Here is a 19,807-nt window from a genome sequence, read left to right as displayed (position 1 = left end):
CCACTTCTTCACAATGCCACTATTGTCCCATATATTCTCAACCTTTTGATGTCTGTCTTCACCATATTCCATGGTATATGCAATGCTGTAGAAATTTTTTTGTACCCTTTTCTGAGCTGATACCTTTCCACAATGAGATCCCTTTGAAGCTTTGTAATCTCTCTGTGAACCATGGCTGTTGCTGTAGCAGGCAACTGGGTAAATGTCTAGAAAAGCCTAGTAGGACAGCTGACCATTATTCGTTGTTAATCAAAGAGTCTCTGTAATTGATGGCAGGTGTATACCCAAGAAGACATAATACTGTAATTACATCAAAAGCTGCTTCAACAAAGTATTAGCTTCAGGCTGTGCATGCTTATGCATCTAGCTTATTGTATGTGTTTTATTTTTCATATTTGTTCTCCTAACAGGTTTGTTTGTTTCCCTAACAGGTTTGTTTATCAATTGAATTGTACAGGTTAAAGGTCACATTAAAGGTGGGAAGAGTTTGGAAATGTTTTATTGTAGTCTCATTTTGTATGTCACAAATACCTGGCATTTTAACAGGGGTGTGTACACTTTTTATATGCACTGTATAAGACTACTTTTCAAATATGTCCCTAGTTTTGTCTGTTTGTCCCCCCATTTTGTCAGTCTTTGTCCAGATGAACTGACAGGTTGTGTGGTATGCTATGGATATGTTACACCTCCTGCAAATAGGCCCCTGTGATGACCATTCTGTTGCAATGCAGTTAACCCCACCACAAGTGAGCATGCACACTTTGGAATACAGCTAAGAGTAACAGTTGTGTGCATGGCAAAATGCATGACCTTAACATGCCTGGGGTATTGCTGAGCCAAAACAGGACAGTACCATATTCACTGGCTTCAGGCTGCTGTCCCACATATAGACCACAGGTATTTATTTAACTGTGGTGGGGAGGTATTGTCATCCGACTTACATGTGGCATTGGGACATGATAAATGCTACTTTTCTGCACATGTACATTAAAAGCTCTGATACTACACAATTTGCTGTCCTTCACCATAGTTGTGCACTTGTGTGCATTACAAAACCCCACCCTCAAATGTAGTTTGACCTGACATATGCATTTAGATACTCTACTGAAGCCATTATGACTGCTACATTATTAAATTTATGTGCACTGGGGCCTTACCAGGACACTCCTCACTTGTCGTTTGGGTGCCACCCACCACCATGACTTGTGTGTGTTGGCTTTGCTGGCATGCGGTGGCTGCCCCAAGGTTGGCAAGGAGCTCCTCCATTGGTGTAAGTGGGGCCTGCATAGCAGAACCCCACATCTGTTGCAGAATGGTCCCTGGCGACTACAGCAGCCCTTTGCTGGGTATGGTGTATCAGGTCAGTCGCCGGATGCCTGACCTGATCATATGTGTGTCCATGGTGGCCTAAGTTGTTTACACTGTGGACAAGCTCGTCCCACAGGGTGGTCTGCTCCCATAGATTCTGTTGGCCATGGCCAAATATCATCTCATGACGGTTGATTATCATCTCAGTGATGGCCACAGTTTCAGCTGCAGTATACGCTGGCTGCCTTGCACCCTGCATGTCACCTGGAAGACATAAACACGGAAACACATCACAGGACCTCATACATTGGTCAACGTTATTTACATAACATGCACATCAACATTGACTAGCATTAGCCACCACTTACGACCACATAATACTCCTGTCATCTATCAGCACAGAAAGAGCTTGCATTGCACTCCTGGTGCTGATGTGTCATGTTCCCCCAATGAAGGCCAGTAAATTGCATGATCCACCATTCATCATTCACCTTTGTGTAGTGGGATGACAGTGGCTGTCTTCCTTGCAGATGGGATGTCAATGGTGCTCAGGCTTTGCCTGCGTACAGTGTGTAATGGAGCTGAGGGCATATGCCTGTGTTCATGTAAGATGCAGATAGGGATCTTATCAGCTCCCATGGAGACTTACATTTGTTGCCTTTGATTAGGTACTATGGACCTGCTCCCTGATGAGGAGGGGAGGGGTGTGGGTGCTGTGCATATCCACCTATGCTGATGGTGGCACAGGAGGCTGATGTTTTCCCTTAACCTGTCTACAGAGGGTTGGCTATAGCTATGCTGTATGTGTATGTGGTGTGATTGACCACCAGTACAGGGTGGGTTGGGTTGTTGCCTCTGAGATTGAAGAGATGTGTGAAGACAGCATTGTGATTGGCCTTGGTGGATATATCCAATATTTTCAAATAGTTAGCCTTACAGTAATTCACCTGTGACCCCATATGCTTGTTGAGACACAGATTGACTTGCTTCCAAGTTTGTGCCTGCACCTACTTGGCCCTGTACAGCCACTATAGCAATGGATTATGTAGTTTGTGTATTGCTGCTGTCCAGAAAAAGGGATTACTCTACCTTGGTGGAGGCAGGTTTTACGAGTCAGGTATTGCTGAATTCATGCAGCTATGTAGGTGCTCATATAGGTGTTTGTAGTGGGAATGTCCACAAGGTCATAACACAGCTGGACAACTCTCCATTTTCAACCTGATAATCATGCTTATTCTGGTACTCATGTCTGTGTCAGGGCGATGCAACAACCAGTATCTGTAGAAATCTATGCCTGTTGGATGCACACAAACTAAGATTATACACATATATAACATGTAAAGCTTATTTACCTGACATTTTGCATTTCATGTCTGTTGTTTTGAGGCTTCCAGCTACACCTACTCAAACATACATGTGCACAGGTAATACCTGATATACATTTCTGTTCTATGTCAGTATGACACACTGTATTTGCACTCTTGCTACTCAGTCATACTTCTAAACCTGTTAGAGCAGGACATCTGGAGGACAACACACATAAATGGGGGGCAATGGCCAGAAATTAGTGACACTTTATTAATATTGCTGTAACACACATAAGTCACTTGATAGCACAGTAGGCTTTGCATTCACAGAAATACCCTGGAGAATGTCTGGCACTCATATGTATGCTATTATGTTCTAATGTCAGTCCTCATCGATTTGCCAATGATTTGCCAGACATAACACAACTCCATGAGTAAGTGACTGCAAATATGAGGCACAAATATGGTCAGTGTGCATAACACTGGACAGTTGAATGGTATGAGCTCAGTATATTACATGCAGTTCAACACACATGTCTGCGACAGTAGTTTACTATGCACATACCCTGTATAGGTCTCTTAGATTTATGCGATAAACGTATCATAGTTGTATTCATAAGTAACATATGGATATTTATGACATCCCACTAGCTGGTCTAGCAGTGTCACAGTCAGTACTGTTCAAAAGACACTCCAGTAGTAGTCATATGTCATCCTTTGCCATCCTTTCCTGAGGTGACTCAGGGGCATCAACTGTGATCAGTGTATGTCACTGCAGACAGACCCAGGTGCTATGGGCATAGATGATGATCAGCAATATGTCAGTAGAGCAAGTCTTGTTGAGACATATTTGTTAAACTTCTTATTCCCCATTATTACATACCTCCTACTGCATTCCATTACATGCTTACTTGACTGACATGCCTTTTTTCAAAGTATAGTTGGTTTGCTTTCAGTTTCTGTTTGTTTGTTTTTGTTTGTCTGTCTGTCTGTCTCACACTCTCTCTCTCAGAGATGTCGGGTATACATCTGTCTTGCATAGGCAGCAGCTTGCATTTTGTAGGTAATGCTCATGAGCAGCTGATGGCCTGTGCACCAATTGGTGTCCCTTACTTGCTAATTGCATGATGAACAGCTGTGTTGTTATTCCTATAGCCAATGGCATGGCAACACACTCCTATAATTGAGTACTTCATGTGGGCATTGGCCCTTTTCCTTGCCTGTGAGGACATCATAGAGGTGTGTGAACAACAGCATCACAAATGGTAGTTGGAAATGCCTCTTACAGCAACAAATGTGGAGACAGCCCAGAAAAATGGGGAGAATGTTCCAAACCTAGGGACAGAATGTAAGTTTTGCTGTTATACAGTTGGATTAATGTTAGTTTAACAGGGTTTATGTGGACATGGATTTTCTGTGTGATATTAAGTCTGACACTGTTATGTGGTTGACATAACTCTCAACTGTAGGGCTAACCACAGAATGACCAGAGGTTTGACTCCTACGTTTAGTCTGTTCCTCAGACAGTTTTTGTCCTTGGCAAATCAGTAGCATACTCTGAGGGACTGTAGCCAGTAAATCCTAACATACATTTGTGTTCCCGACTTCATATCCCTCAGAAAAGATATATTACAACAAACTCTGTAACACCAGCAAGTTTGTCAGTTTCTGATAGTAATATTTCAAATATGCCCCTGTTTTTGGGTCTCTGTCCCCCAATTATGTCAGGCTTTGTCCAGATGTCATGCAGTAAGAGGTTGATAGGTATGGTATATCATTATTTAGTGCCTTCATTCCTGATATCATCCCAGTGATGTAGCAGAATGCAGACATGTTATGAGGTAGAGGCCATATATATGAGGACAAAGCCTGGATATTCTCTGGAAATTTGTACAGTTGAGAGGTCTGTGTATGTCTGGCAATTGTTAAAAAGACTGTCAGGATTGTGTAGCAGTGTAGTGTGTAAATGTTAGTTGGACTGTAATGAGATGGGGGTAGATGTAAGTGTCATGGCTCCTTTTCTATCTGACTGTGCATGCTGCTCCAGTTTCTGGTGTTCTATCGGCTGTATATGTTTGTAGGAGCAGACTGAGACATGTCCTGTACCACCTCAGGATTTCTACTACACTGTGAACTGGACCAGTATATGTAGAGGTAGTGTGTGAGTGGCAAACATGATATTTTTGTTCACACAGTCGTTATACTCTAGTGTTCATTTGACTTAGCAGTTAGTCACTGTGACAGTGGTGAAATTGGTTGTAGGTATGCACTTTCACACCAGTGTCTGTTTTTCACTATTGTTACATCTCTGTAGTATCTGATATATTTGCAAATGCATGTGTAATTCCCCATAGCTGATTTGGGGTAGTGTTGTGTCAGTCTGACAGTGGTGTGGATGGTACTTGGTGACATGCTTAGCAGCTCATTGTGGTCTCCCTAATGTGATGTTATGTCTGGATATTTGTAGGATGTCCAGTTTTCTGGCTCATATCTTTGATCTGGTCTCCATAAGTGATGTGTATTTGTGACAAATCAGTGGGATGATGTGAGGATTTAAGCCACTAACTAATGAGAAGTGATTGAGTGTTGGACTTGTGCTATTTCAGTCAATATACGTTAGAACAGACAGTGTTACTGCAGCAACTGTCTCAGCTTATCTACTCAAGTATTTCAGATATGTCACTATGTTTATGGCTATCTCCCCCTACTTTGTGAGGCTTGACCCAAATTTGTTGCACTAAGGGGTTCTGAGCATACCTGTCAACTGGCTGGATTGTTTCAGAATGTTCAGGTTTATTGCTCATATTTTCAGGGTTCTCCACAAATTATTTGTATTTCACTGGTAAATCACTGTGATAATCTGAGGATTCCTGTCAGAAAATGATGAAATACATTTCAGTGTCAGACCTCATATCTTTCAGAAAATGTTTGCAGAAACAAACCTGTTACTCTTGCAACTGTCTGCGTTTCTAATGGCAATATTTAAAGTAAGTCTCTATGTTTGGCCCATTTGTCCCCTCATTATGACAGCCTTTGCCCAAATGTCTTGCACTAAGAGGCATATATGTGTGTGTATATATATATATATGCAGATATATATATATATATATATATATATATATATATATATATATATATATATATATATATATATATATATATATATATATATATATATATACATATAAATACATATATGCATATATGTTTATATACAGATATATATTTATATATACATATATATACACATATATATATATTACATACATATATATATATATATATATATATATATATATACATACATACATATATATATATATATATATATATATATATATATATCTTTAATATATTGTTCATATATATCTCCATACATTTATATCTGTGTGTGTATATATATATATATATATATATATATATATATATATATAATATATATATAGAACCTGAGTTATTCCACAGAGCTTTTTCCCTACTGTTGAATGCCTCTACTGAATGATATGTTTGAAAAAGCATCAGAAATTCATGGTGTAGTGGTACATTGCTCTGACTATAGTGTATGTGGTCTTGGGTTTGAGACTTGGCAGGAATAATTATTTTGATGCTAAGCAAAACAGCGGCTGATGGAGTCAGAGTGATTAAAGCAGTTTTAAGTGGCTTTAAGCAGGTTTGCTTGTGTCTGTGCAACTCTAAGCGATGCCAATATATGGTTAACAGTACAAATGCTTAATCCATTTTGGCTTCACTTAGCATCGCGCAAACTTGCTTTCTCCCGCTTACTCCAACATACACCCTCACTAATTCCTTTTAAAGAAATGAAAAAGGGGTTGTAGGAAAGAGGTGGGAAAGGGGCACACAGAGAGAGAGAAACAATATGAAAGGTAGATAGGGATGCGCATGATGGGAGTAGGGAAGATCCATAGCTGTCCATTTCTTATACAGCAACAGCTGTGCATTTGTATGGAATTTGGAGGTGAATTTGGACACTTAAACCCCAAACAGAGGGAGAGGACAACAGAAATCCACCAGGATCTGCCTTCCTGAACATGCTATGGTGTTGAGGCTTTAAAGAATATGTTGGTTAGTCATGAACAACACATTTCAAGATTAGTTATAACATCATGCATGGGTGTTCCAATTAACCCCATAAAATAGATTTGAAACAGTTGCATAGCAAAACAAACACATGCATAAATGGAACAACAGTATGCATCATAACAGCATGCCAGTAATATTGATGGGAAGAGGCCACCAACAATGGTATTTGAACAAGGTATGCAACCCATCAAATATATGAACAATAATAGAACACAAGTCCCAACATTAGGTTTGTAGAAAAACATAGCTGTGGTATATGAATTATAGTATTGATCCAGATGAGGGGTGGGGGTAGAGCCAAAAAGTCTATTAACAGCTGCTTATGCTGCTATTTTCCACAACAGTACTGCTCGATACTCTGTGGGTCTGCCCTCACTTTACATCTGCCTATGGCCCACATCTTCTCTAGCACAAACACACCTATTAAACTGTCAGCCTGGAATGGTATGGGGTAAACTGCGACAACTCTGAGTACATAACTAGAGGTGACTCGTACATGTCAGGGTTAAATATCTGGCACCGGAGGGGTACTCTGAACTGCTATGTGAGTGTGCTACAGGTATACTTCAAATGGTTTTCTATCTGTGTCCAGTGTTATTGGCAGCAGTGACCACTAGCTGTGATAGCATGACACTTGAGAGACATGTATTGGGAAGAGTCCATGTTGCATGTACCTATCCTGCTGTCATTTGCAGGCATATGGTGGGACAGTTGAACAGTTGTACACAGTTTATTAGTATACCCTTCATACAGCTGCTACCAACATTTCCTTACCTGTAAAACCTGTGGAGAAAATGTCTGTTAATACTACCTGACTGTTTTTACATTTATTCCTGATTCCTTATGTGTAGATATGCACACATCTTAGTACCACTCCCTGGATTCCAGAAGTGTGTGGGTGTGAATAATTAACAACTAAGTTATTTCTCATCACACTGAGATCATTGGAAACTGCTGCTTCTTATTTCACTGGTTTCTGCCTAATAGTCTCTTGGATAGACAGTCTGAACTTTTAATCCTGTGATGCATGTATGACAGATAGCTATTGTACTGTGCATTAATCCTTTGGATTAGTACAGTCTGGAAAGCAAAGTTTAACACAAGGCAATGCTGGATTGAACGGGTCTATATTAAATCAGCAAATGCTTAAAAAAGTGAATGCTGATTGATCGATCCTAATTCACCAAACGCTGAAAATCCCAAACACTCGGAACAAAGATTTTTTCCTAGGGAAAAAATCATTGTTCCACAAAAAAAAAATCTAAAACAGTACCCCTGATGTAGGGGCCTGTGCCTGCCCCCCCCTACTTAAATATGCCAACTCCAAGATCACACCACAGTGGAGGAAATGGTAAACTCCCGAAACCGGCCCAGCAATTTTTTTCCCTGTGAAAAAAATTGCTTTTCCGGTTGTTTGGGATTTTCAACATTCACTCAAATAGGGTCAATGAATCAGAGTTCGCTTTTTTCAAGCATTCACTCATTCAATATAGACCCAGATGGAATGCATTTTGAAACTTTAAATATTACTATTCAGGGTTCATAACTTAGTGCAGTATATATTTCACATTTCAGTTATATCTTGTTTTACAGCTCCACCATCTACAGTTTTTCTTAACAGCTGGTTTACAGAACAACCTCAGTTAAGGTATGCTATCAAAGCCATATTTCTGTGAAGAACCTGTATACATTCTATATGTCTCCAACAGCATACCAGAATAAACACAACAGTTTTTATACCGATCTTTATTGCACATTAATATTAGTCAGTCACACTTTTTTATTTATTCAGTTCACACAGTAACAGTATACCTACTAACAGTAAGCAATGTACTCCTTCTTTATGATTTAAACAATATTATGCTAAACAAATTTGTACTCACCAGCCTGTCAGTGCGGCCTCAGTAGTCTGTTGGCATGGGCTTCTACATTAATAGCCCTCTCTCTGCTGCAGCTGTAGGGGAATAAAACAAACATTATGCAAACCTGTCTATCACATTCTCAGGCTAGTATTTTCTACAAACTACTTGATGGCTATACTTACTCACTACTGGAGAATTATGTGCCCATGCATCTTGGATCCACTGGGCCAAGAGCACCCTCTTCCTCCACTTTAGGTCAGTATAGTGGTATACCTGCTCACCAGTCTGGGAGATGCCAGTAGCACTGGTGAGATAATGTACAAGATGGTCCCAGGTTTCTGCCTTGTATTGTGAGCCCTGGTACTGGCCCTGCAGCAGTCTCTCCTCATGGTTTTCTACAAGGAGTCCAGCAATGACCTTGAACTCTTGAATGCTCCAGCACTGCTCCCGAAAATATGGTCCTTCACCTACACCAGCCATAACACCTGCATAGATGAATTATAACAGATTCTGGCTGTATTCCCGCCTGCACCATTTAAAAAAGGTGATATTCCCACCATTTCCCATCACTGGACCATTTTGAATATGTTAAGCTACACTAAGCAGTGCACAAATCCGCTAAGATGAGTTGAACAGTGCTTAAAGGGGCAATTGCTGAGCACTGCTTAACAGTGCACAAAACCACTTAGCTGAGTTACCTGCTGCTTAGCATTCATGTCTAAGTGATGCTTAAACCTGGTAAGCATAGCTGAGAATTGCTAAACATTGTTCACGTTTCATTTTTAGAAAATATCAGAATAATGACTTAATTTAGTGAGTGTATATAATTTACTTTATGTGACATCCCTCTATGTGCTTTCATTACATTAGCAAGGGGTGTGACTATACTGTATGGGACAATTGTGCATACATGGGTGGTTTCACATGTTATATGCACTCAAACTTCCATTTTACACCAGCTACACTACCCTCATTGACAAAAAAAAAGTTACTACATAATTTAAGTTGAAAAAAACAATTTTAACACTGCTTTCCCAAATAAAAATAACTTGTCTGTCTTGGTACATGAGCCATGAATGCCTGCATGTAAAGTTGGGACTTTAACCACTACACTATCTCAGTTTCGGAATTTCATCACTATATTTTCATTTATCTCCTATGGGATGTTTAAGCAATGCTAAGCGGAGGGTCATAATGCACAGCTACACTTAAACATTCCTTAGTATGGAAAAAAATATTTTATTATTATATTATATAGTGAATATTGTGGTTTTCTGACAAGTCATTGAGGACTGCAGTCAGGAAATAATGCCATACATTTGACTTTCAGACTTCTATCCTTCAGAAATTCATGCTAATGCATAACCTGTTTGCTATCAACTTTCTAAGTTTGTAAGAGCAATATTTAAGAAGTGTCCCTATTTTAGGGCTTTGTCCCCCCACTATTTGTGCCTTTGTCCACATTTCCTGCTGTAACATGTTGTGAGGTGTCATACGGCACTTTTACAATACAGGGGGTGTGTCACACAACCTGTTAAACACACCCTGCATTGCTTTCCTGCTCCCCTATGTATTTCAATGTCTGTGGACACTAACAGACTTATTTATTTCATTTCAGTGTCCACTGCTGTTAGGGCTGTGTGGACATAGACATGGATCACTCCGTGCAGGAATAGCACTATTCCTGCATGGAGTTTATTGAATCACAGGGCAAGACTTTAAACACTTGAATATAGACAAATATATGGTTGAATTTATATATGTGGAGGAACATAACATTAGTTAGGAAATTAAGTACGGGGAATCACTTAGGCAAAATAGTGCATACTTACTAATACTTCCATGGTGAGATTTGCAACTAGGAATGTAACTACTTATAGAGAAGTAGTGTTTTTAGAAGGGAGATGTTAACAGTTAGTACATACAACCAAATTGTATAAGTAGTGCTAAGTTAATAATTAACCTGGAGTGTTACATGTGCAAAGCCAGGATTCAAATAAGTGTCTTTTGAGAGATATTTTGAAATGTTTACGATGGCTTATGGATCTAATACTATGTGGAAGGTTATTACAATTCATGGCAACAAAGTTAGAGTAAAGATAGTTGCCTGCTCTATTGGCTACTTTGGTTACTTGGAGTTAGACTTTGTTAGATGATCAAAGATTATGAATGTTAGAATAGGGTTGTAGAAGGTTTTTTAGGGAAGGTACCTCGTCAGGATTGCTCATTATTTTGTGAGCCATTATTAATTTCTTATAGTTCATGACATGAGGTAGTTCCAATCAAGAAAGATTTTTGAGGCATTGACAGTGATCGGTTGAATGTGTGTAATCTGTTGCAAGTTTGGTATTCTTATTGTAACATGATTCTAATTTACATAGTTCTAACTTTTTTAGGATGGTAAGTATGGGAGATGCATATAAGAGTGAGGAGAGAAGGTGGGTTCTAGCTATGGCTATTCTTGCAGTGTCTATTAAGAATTTTTTGTTTCTATACTTTGTTCCCATTTTCTTGTGAACCTCTTTGATTCTGTTAGAAATGTGTATGTCAAATTTTAGTCTGTTGTCAATTATGATGCTTAATAGTTTTGTTTGGGAATCTGGGAAATTCCTAGTATTATTACTGGCAGTGATAAAAAGTTATCTGGAAGGTTAGTAGGTTTGGATGGATGAAAAATCATACATTTAGTTTTATTAGGGTTGAAAATGAGTTGTGAGTTTGCTAGCCACATTTTAATATCAGAGAAGGCTTTTTGTGTGACTGTAAGAAGTGCAACTATGCACGTATCTAGGCAGCAGTGGGTATAAAAACTATAAGGAACAGAATCCAAAACAAAAAATATATAAATACAGGTGTAGATGTATAGATATAGATATACATACATATATATATATATATATATATATATATATATATATATATATATATATATATATATATATATAGGTTTACTATCATATACCCAAAATGTACTCGGTCGACTGTTCACATGGTCGACCGAGACTGAGCAAAATTCACAATGTTGAACACCGTAATTGCCGAAATACATGTCGACTGCAACCTAGGGACGGGTTTTAACATGGGTCGAGATAGGGGCAGATGTGTATTTCAGCAATATCAGTGTTCAACATTGCCTACAGTTGACATTCCAATTTTCGAACGAAGTGGCATCAACCGACTTCACTTCGAATAAATGATAGTAAACCATATGTATAATTCCCTGTACATTTGTTTATAAATCTCAAACATGTTAAAGATGCTTTAATGTATTGCCTAGCTGTATGGGTCTAATAAATCATAAATTATTTCTAACCTTCTATGGTATAACAAGCATTCGGGTTAGGACGATTGAACAAAAGTTCAATTGTCCAAAATCAAATTACCGAATCCACTTTAGCAAAAGTGCTTTTTGCCGAAAAAGCACTTTTGCTAAAGTCCCTAGGAAATAGTAAAAAAAAAAAAAACACAAAAAAAAATACAACTAATGTTTACGCAGGGGGGTAAGCCCCCATGCCCCCCCCATGTGGGAGGCTGTGCCTCCCACATCCCCCTCTACTTTTATATTCTCACTCCGAGATTGCACTGCAGTGGAGAAAATGGAATAGTCCCTTATCCCCACAGTACTAAGATCTCAGCAACAGCCATTCCCCCATCATTTCCCTTGCCTTTTAGCATAATTCCATGAAAGTGCTTTTTCGGCAAAAAGCACTTTCGCGCAAGTATGCCCGGCCGTTTCAGTTTCAGAGAAACGGACATTCGGCAAACTGTCCTGGACCCCAACTATCCATAGTACCATTAGTACCAGTATTAGAGTTGCAGTGTCAGTTAACTCACTCAAGCCTAAAATGCCTTTTCTTGCATACTTCCAGTTCATACCATATCGTCTTATGGTGTCCAGAACTTTTTTTGTGTCTGCTTCCTTAACTTATTGACTTGCAAGCTAATAATAGACAGTATTAGAAAGGGCAAGGATTTATTTACAAAATGAAACTAAGATTGTTAGTCTAGGATGTCCTGCACAGGAGAAATTAATCTTTGTTTACCACTTAATATTCATATTTTCAATTTTATGTTCTTATTTTCATTACTGTGAGACCTACAGGTTATTAAGGGGCCTGATGTAAAACACAAATGTGGAAGATGTCAATGCTGGTTTATATTACAATATACTGGAAATATTGCCAGTGGTTTGCTAGCAATTATAAACATAGGCAATATTGTCATATGCATATATTACTTCAAAAACTAGGAAACCATGTAAAGCAGCATGGACACCTGCAGATATGCAGACATGTTTGCCTGTGGGCAAACTAGTTCTGTAGGACTGCACAGACAGCCACAATGACTACAAGGGTTTAACATAAGGCAATGCATAAAGTTCTAACACATTATAGGAAAGTGTAGTCAGTGCAGAGTACTATGCAAACCTGTTTTAAGCATGCTGAATAAATAGCTTAGTGGTGATCATCAAGGGTACATAAACTGCATTATAAATAATCCCTCTGTGGAAGTGAGTGTATTGAAAAGAGCCACACACATATGAACTGTAGGAATGAAAACAGAGAAGGAGGACAAGTGAAACATGGTAATGTACAGTAGATAAAGGCATGTCACTGTATGTACACCACAAAGACAAGACAGTTGTAGCATGAACAGTAATCACATATGTATATAATACATTATGTACTGCTGTTTACACCTCCTGTGTAGGGATAGTCATATCATCACACAGTTATTGTATATTATGTGACTGACACACAAGGTCACATATTAGTGGAGATGATTGGTTGTGATATAAGCATCCTGACATAATCACTGGAGAGGACATTTATCAAGGACAGTATATACAATAGGGGGTATGTGCATATTGTGAAAATATGCAAAATGAGTTGCTTGAATATGAATGTAATGTCAATGTAGGTTTCAATCAAGTGAGACACATAGCAACAGGCTCACGGACAGCAGTAAGCAGAAGCACACACAACCATGGACAACATCAATAATAACAGCAGTCATCTGTGTAATTGACATAAAATATGTGATTGCAAGTTGTTATACATGTTCTGCATGAACACACTTGTACAACTGTCGGGATTTGTCAGTAATCTATAAGGGGAATCAAGCACACCTTCCTCAATAACTAACACCTTTCAGAGTGTTAAGAGGGACACTACCATACCTGTAGTTTAAATTGGTCAATCCTGGTTAGTTGACAGATTTACATGGCATATATATGCCATCATCCACACTTGTACAACTGTTACCCATGCCATCAGTGTTGTCAATGAAGTATGTATTTACTGGGTGCATCACAGAAACATACATCTTGTATAACACTTTGAAGGGAGTTGCACTGTCATCTCCTAATAGTTATGCAGTAAAACAAATACATAGGTGTGACCGAAAAGATGTGTGGTTTCACACTGTGGCAAAACTGATACACTTAAGTAAGTCATCCCTGGAAGATGTGTTTGGAGATACATGCAAAAGGGTCTATTGTACTCAGTTATTGCAGTGATGATGACTGAGAACAATAGGACTATAATGCTCTTTATGTGGATGTCCTGCACATACTCAGGTGTTGTGTGACATACAAGGGATTAGTCACCACTGGGGGAACATGTTGTGGAAGTTTTGCACACTATCTACCTGAAACATCATTTATATTGCAATTAGTTTGTGCATTTGCCTTCATAAAGGAAACTATCCCCGCATGATTTTTTGTTCATTTACTGTGTCTCCATGACTCTGGTAACAATCCTTTGTGTGTGTTAATACTGTCTGCATTATGCCAATACAAATTTTGGATTCAATGATTGTCAACAATTTATAGTCGTCCACAAAGCTAGTTAGACACAGGATTTTTAAGTTTGTCTTGGCATTTGAGACTTAAATAATGAACAGGAAAAGGCATAGTACATGATCCTGAAGTATGGACCTGGTCACTGGAGTCCAGATTGTGATGATGTCAAACACTTTGACATAATGTAGCCTGTATGTGATCCATTTCGCTATCCATTAGGTGACATAGGTGTTAATGCTCACCTGACACATTTTCTGTGACCTTCTTGAAGACATTGAATGGATTTAACAGACATGATGTAGCCTTAACAAATCAAACATGGGTCTGGTTCATGGTCAGGAGATTACCTGTCTCCTTTTTGATTAGGTCCATGATGACTCATTGGTCTGCCTCTCAGATTAGGATAGTCAGGATAATGGGTCTGTAAGTCCATGCATCATGTGATGTTCCCCCATGTTCAGATAGATGACTGTTGATGTACACCCTTTTACAAGATCATAGGCTGTCTGGAGGCTGTGTTTAAGTAGGGATACAACTTGTCTTCTAGATTAGGTTTTAAGTCACACTATAGGCTACTTTTCTGCACATGTACAATACAAGCTCTGGTACTACAGAATTTGCTGTCCTTCACCATACATGTGTACATGTGTGCATTACACAACCCCACCCTCAAGTGCAGTTTGACTTGACATATGCATATAGATACTTTGCAGAAGCCATTATGACTGCTACATTATTAAATTGATGTCCATTGTGGCATTACCTGGACACTCCTTGCCTGTTGACTGGGTGCCACTCACCTCCATGACTTGTGTGTGTTGGCTTTGCTGACATGTGGCGGCTGCCCCCAAGGTTGGCAAGGAGCTCCTCCATTGGTGTAAGTGGGGCCTGCCTAGCAAGATCCCCACCAGTTGGGGAACAGTCCCTTGCCATGGCAGCAGCCCTTTGCCGGGCATGGCTCATCAGATCAGTTGCCTGATGCCTGGCCTGGTCATATTTGTGTCCATGGTGGCCTAAGTTGTTTACTCTGTGGACAAGCTCAACCCACAGGGCAGTCTCCTCCCACATATTCTGTTGGGCATGGCCAAACATCATGGTGATTGATTATTATCTCAGAGATTAATGCAGTTTCAGCTGCAGTATATGCTGGCTGCTTTGCACAGTGCATGTCACCTGGAAGACATAAACAGGGAAACAAATCACAAGACCTCATACATTGGTCAACATTATTTACATAATCTGCACATCAACATTGACTAGCATTAGCCACCACTAATGACCACATCATACCCCTGTCATCTATCAGCACAGTATGAGCGTGCATTGCACTCCTGGTGCTATGTCATGTTCTCTCCAATGAGGGCCAGTAAATTGCATAAACCACCATTCATCATTCACCTTTGTGCAGTGGGATGACAGTGGTTGTCTTCCTTGCAGAAGGGCTGTCAATGGTTCTCAGGCTTTGCTTGCATACAGTGTGTAATGGAGCTGGAAGCATATTCCTGTGTTCATGTAGGATGAAGACAGGAATATTATCAGCTCCCATGGAGACTTACATTTGTTGCCTTTGATTAGGCATTATGGAGCTGCTCCCTGATGATGATGAGGGGAGGGGTGCAGGTGATGTGAATGAATATCCACCTATACTGATGGTGGGACAGGAGGGTGATGTTTTCCCTTAACCTGTCTGCAGCAGGTTGGCTATAGCTATCCTGTGTGTTATGTGGTGTGATTGGCCACCAGTACAGGGTGGGTTGGGTTGTTGCCTCTGCGATTGAAGAGATGTGTGAAGATAGCCTTGCGATTAGCCTTGGTGGATGTATCCAATATTTACTCATAGTTAGCCTTACAGTAATTCACTTGTGACCCCATATACCTATTCAGACATAGGTTGACTTGCTTCCAAGTTGGTGCCTGCACCTACTTGGCCCTGTACAGCCAATATAGCAATGGATTATGTGGTTTGTGTATTGCTGCTGTCCAGAAAAAGGGATTACTCTACCTTGGTGGAGGCAGGTTTTATGAGTCAGGAATTGCTGAATTCATACAGCTATGTAGGTGCTCATATAGATGTTTGTAGTGGGCATGTACTCAAGGTCAAAACACAGCTGGACAACTCTCCATTTTCAAGCTGATAATCATGCTTATTCTGGTACCCATGTCTGTGTCAGGGCAATGCAACAGAATTTATGTCTGTTGAATGCACACAGACTAAGACTACACACGTATACATCATGTACAGCTTATTTACCTGACATTTTGCATCTCATGTCTGCTGTGTTGAGGCTTCCAGCTGCACCTACTCATACATACATGTGCACAGGTAATATCTGATATACATTTCTGTTCTATGTCAGTATGACACACTGTATTTACACTCTTTCTGCTCAGTCATACCTCTCAACCTGTTAGAGCAGGACATGAGGAGGACAACACACATAAATGGGGGGTAATGACCAAAAATTAGTGGTACTTTATTAATATTGCTGTAACACACAAGTCACTTGATAGCACAGTAGGCTTTGCATTCACAGAAATACCCTGGAAGATGCCCAGCACTCATTTGTATGCTATTATGTTCTAATGTCAGTCTTCACAGATTTGCCAATGATTTGCCAGACATAACACAACTCTGTAAGTAAGTGACTACAAATATGAGGCACAAATATGGTCAGTGTGCATAACACTGGACAGTTGAATGGTATGAGTTCTGTATATCGCATGCAGTTCAACACACGTCTGCGACAGTAGTTTACTATGCACATACCCTGTATAGGTCTCATAGATTTGTGAGAAAAAGCATGTTTATTATAGTTGTATTCATAAGTTACATATGGATATTTACGACATCCCACTAGCTGGCCTAGCAGTGTCACCATCAGTATTGTTCAACAGACACTCCAATAGTAGCCATACATGAACCATCCTTTGCTGAGGTGACTCATGGGAATCAACTGTGATCTATGTCACTGTAAACAGACCCGGGTGCTATGGCCATAGGTGTTGATCAGCAACATCTTGTTGAGACATATTTGTTAAACTTCCTATTTCCCATTGTTACATACCCCCTACTGCATTCCATTTCATGCTTATGTGACTGATGTGCCTTTTTTCCAAGTATAGTTAGTTTGCTTTTGATTTCTGTTTGTTTTTGTTTGTTTGTCTGTCTCTCTCTCTCTCTCTCTCTCTCTCAGAGATGTCGGGTATACATCTGTTTTGCATAGGCATAGGCATGATCAGCTGATGGCCTGTGCACCAATTGGTGTCCACACTTGCTAATTGCATACAGAACAGCTGCGTTGTTATTCCTATAGCCAATTGCATGGCAACACACACCTGTAATTGAGTATTTCATGTGGGCATTGGCCCTTTTCCTTGTCTGTGAGGAGAACATCATGGAGGTGTGTGAACAACAGCATCACAGAGGGTCATTGGAAATACCTCTTACAACAACAAATGTGGAGACAGCCCAGCAAAATGGGGAGGAAGGTTTCAGACCTAGGGACAGAATGTAAGTATTGCTGTTATACAGTTGGATTAATACTAGTTTAACAGGGTTTGTGTTGACATGGATTTTCTGTGTAATATTAAGTCTGACAAGGTTATGTGGTTGACATAACTCTCAACTGTAGGGCTAACTGCAGAATGGACAGAGGTTTAACTCCTATGTTTGGTCTGTTCCTTAGACAGTTTTTGTCTTTGGTAAATCAGTAGCATATGCTGGGGACTGCAGTCAGTAAATCCTAACATCCATTTGTGTTCATGACTTCATATGCCTCAGAAAAGATATGTTACAATAAAACATGTAACCTCAGCAACATTCTCAGTTTCTAGCAGCAATATTTCAAATATGCCCCTGTTGTTTGGTCTCTGCCCCCCAATTATCTCAGGCTTTGTCCAGATGTCATGCAGTAAGAGGTTGATAGGTATGGTATATCATTATTTAGTGCCTTCATTCCTGATATCATCCCAATGATGTAGAAGAATGCAGACATGTTATGAGGTAGAGGCTATATATATATATATATATATATATATATATATATATATATATATATATATATGAGGATGAAGTCTGGATATGTTGTGGGATTCTGTACAGTTGAGAGATATGTGTACGTCTGGCAGTTGTTAACAGACTGTCAGGATTGTGTAGCAGTGTAGTGTGTAGTGTGTAAATATTAGTTGGACTGTGTAGGGTGGGGGGAGAATGTACATGTCATGGCTCCTTTTCTATCTGACTGTGCATGCTGCTCCAGTTTCTAGTGGTCTGTCAGCTGTATATGTTTGTAGAAGCAGACTGAGACATGTCCTATACCACCTCAGGATTCCTACTACACTTTGAATTGGGCCATTATATGTAGGGGTAGTGTGTGAGTGGCAAACATGATATTTGTATTCACACAGTTGTTATATTCTAGTGTTCATTTGGCTTACCAGTTTGTCACTGTGACTGTGGTGAAATTGGATGTGGGTATGCACTTTCACATCGATGTCTGTTTTTCACTACTGTTACATCCCTGTAGTACCTGATATATTTGTAAATACATGTGTAATTCCCCATAGCTGATTCACACCGGTGTCTGTTTTTCCCTACTGTTACATCCCTGTAGTGCCTGATATATTTGCAAATGCATGTATAATTCCCCATAGCTGATTTGGGGTAGTGTTGTGTCAGTCTGGCTGTAGTGTGGATGGTACTTGGTGACATGCTTAGCAGCTCAGTGTGGTTTCCCTATTGTGATGGTATGTCCAGATATTTGTAGGAAGTCCAGTTGTCTGGCTCATATCTTTGGTCTGGTCCCCATAAGTGTTGTGCATTTGTGACAAATCAGTGGGATGATGTGAGGATTTAAGTCATTAACAAATGAGAAGCAATTGAGTGTTGGACTTGTGCCATTTCAGTCAATATATGTTAGAACAGACAGTGTTACTGCAGCAACTGTCTCAGCTTATCTACTCAACTATTTCAGATATGTCCCCATGTTCATGGCTTCCTCCCCCCACTTTGTCAGGCTTTATCCAAATTCATTGCACTAAGGGGTTCTGAGCATACCTGTCAACTGGCTGGATTGTTTCAGAATGTCAAGGTTTATTACTCATATTTTCAGTGTGTTCCACAAAATATTCTTATTTCTCTGGTAAATTGCTGTGATAATGTGAGGATTCTTGTCAGTAAATGATGAAATACATTTCAGTGTCAGACCTCATATCTACAGAAAATGTTTGCAGAAACAAACCCGGCTACTCTTGCAACTGTCTGCATTTCTAATGGCAATATTTAAAGATTTCTCTACATTTCACCCATTGTCCCCTCATTATGACAGCCTTTGCCCAAATGTCTTACACTAAGAGGTTGAGTGGTATGGTTCTGAGGTACGACTGCATTACATGTTATGCATATATATATGTGTGTATATATATAT

The sequence above is a fragment of the Protopterus annectens genome, chromosome 2.part1, assembly GCF_019279795.1.
Source record: "Protopterus annectens isolate FY-2018-M chromosome 2.part1, PAN1.0, whole genome shotgun sequence".
NCBI lineage: Eukaryota > Metazoa > Chordata > Ceratodontiformes > Protopteridae > Protopterus > Protopterus annectens.
This window is presented reverse-complemented; position numbering follows the sequence as displayed.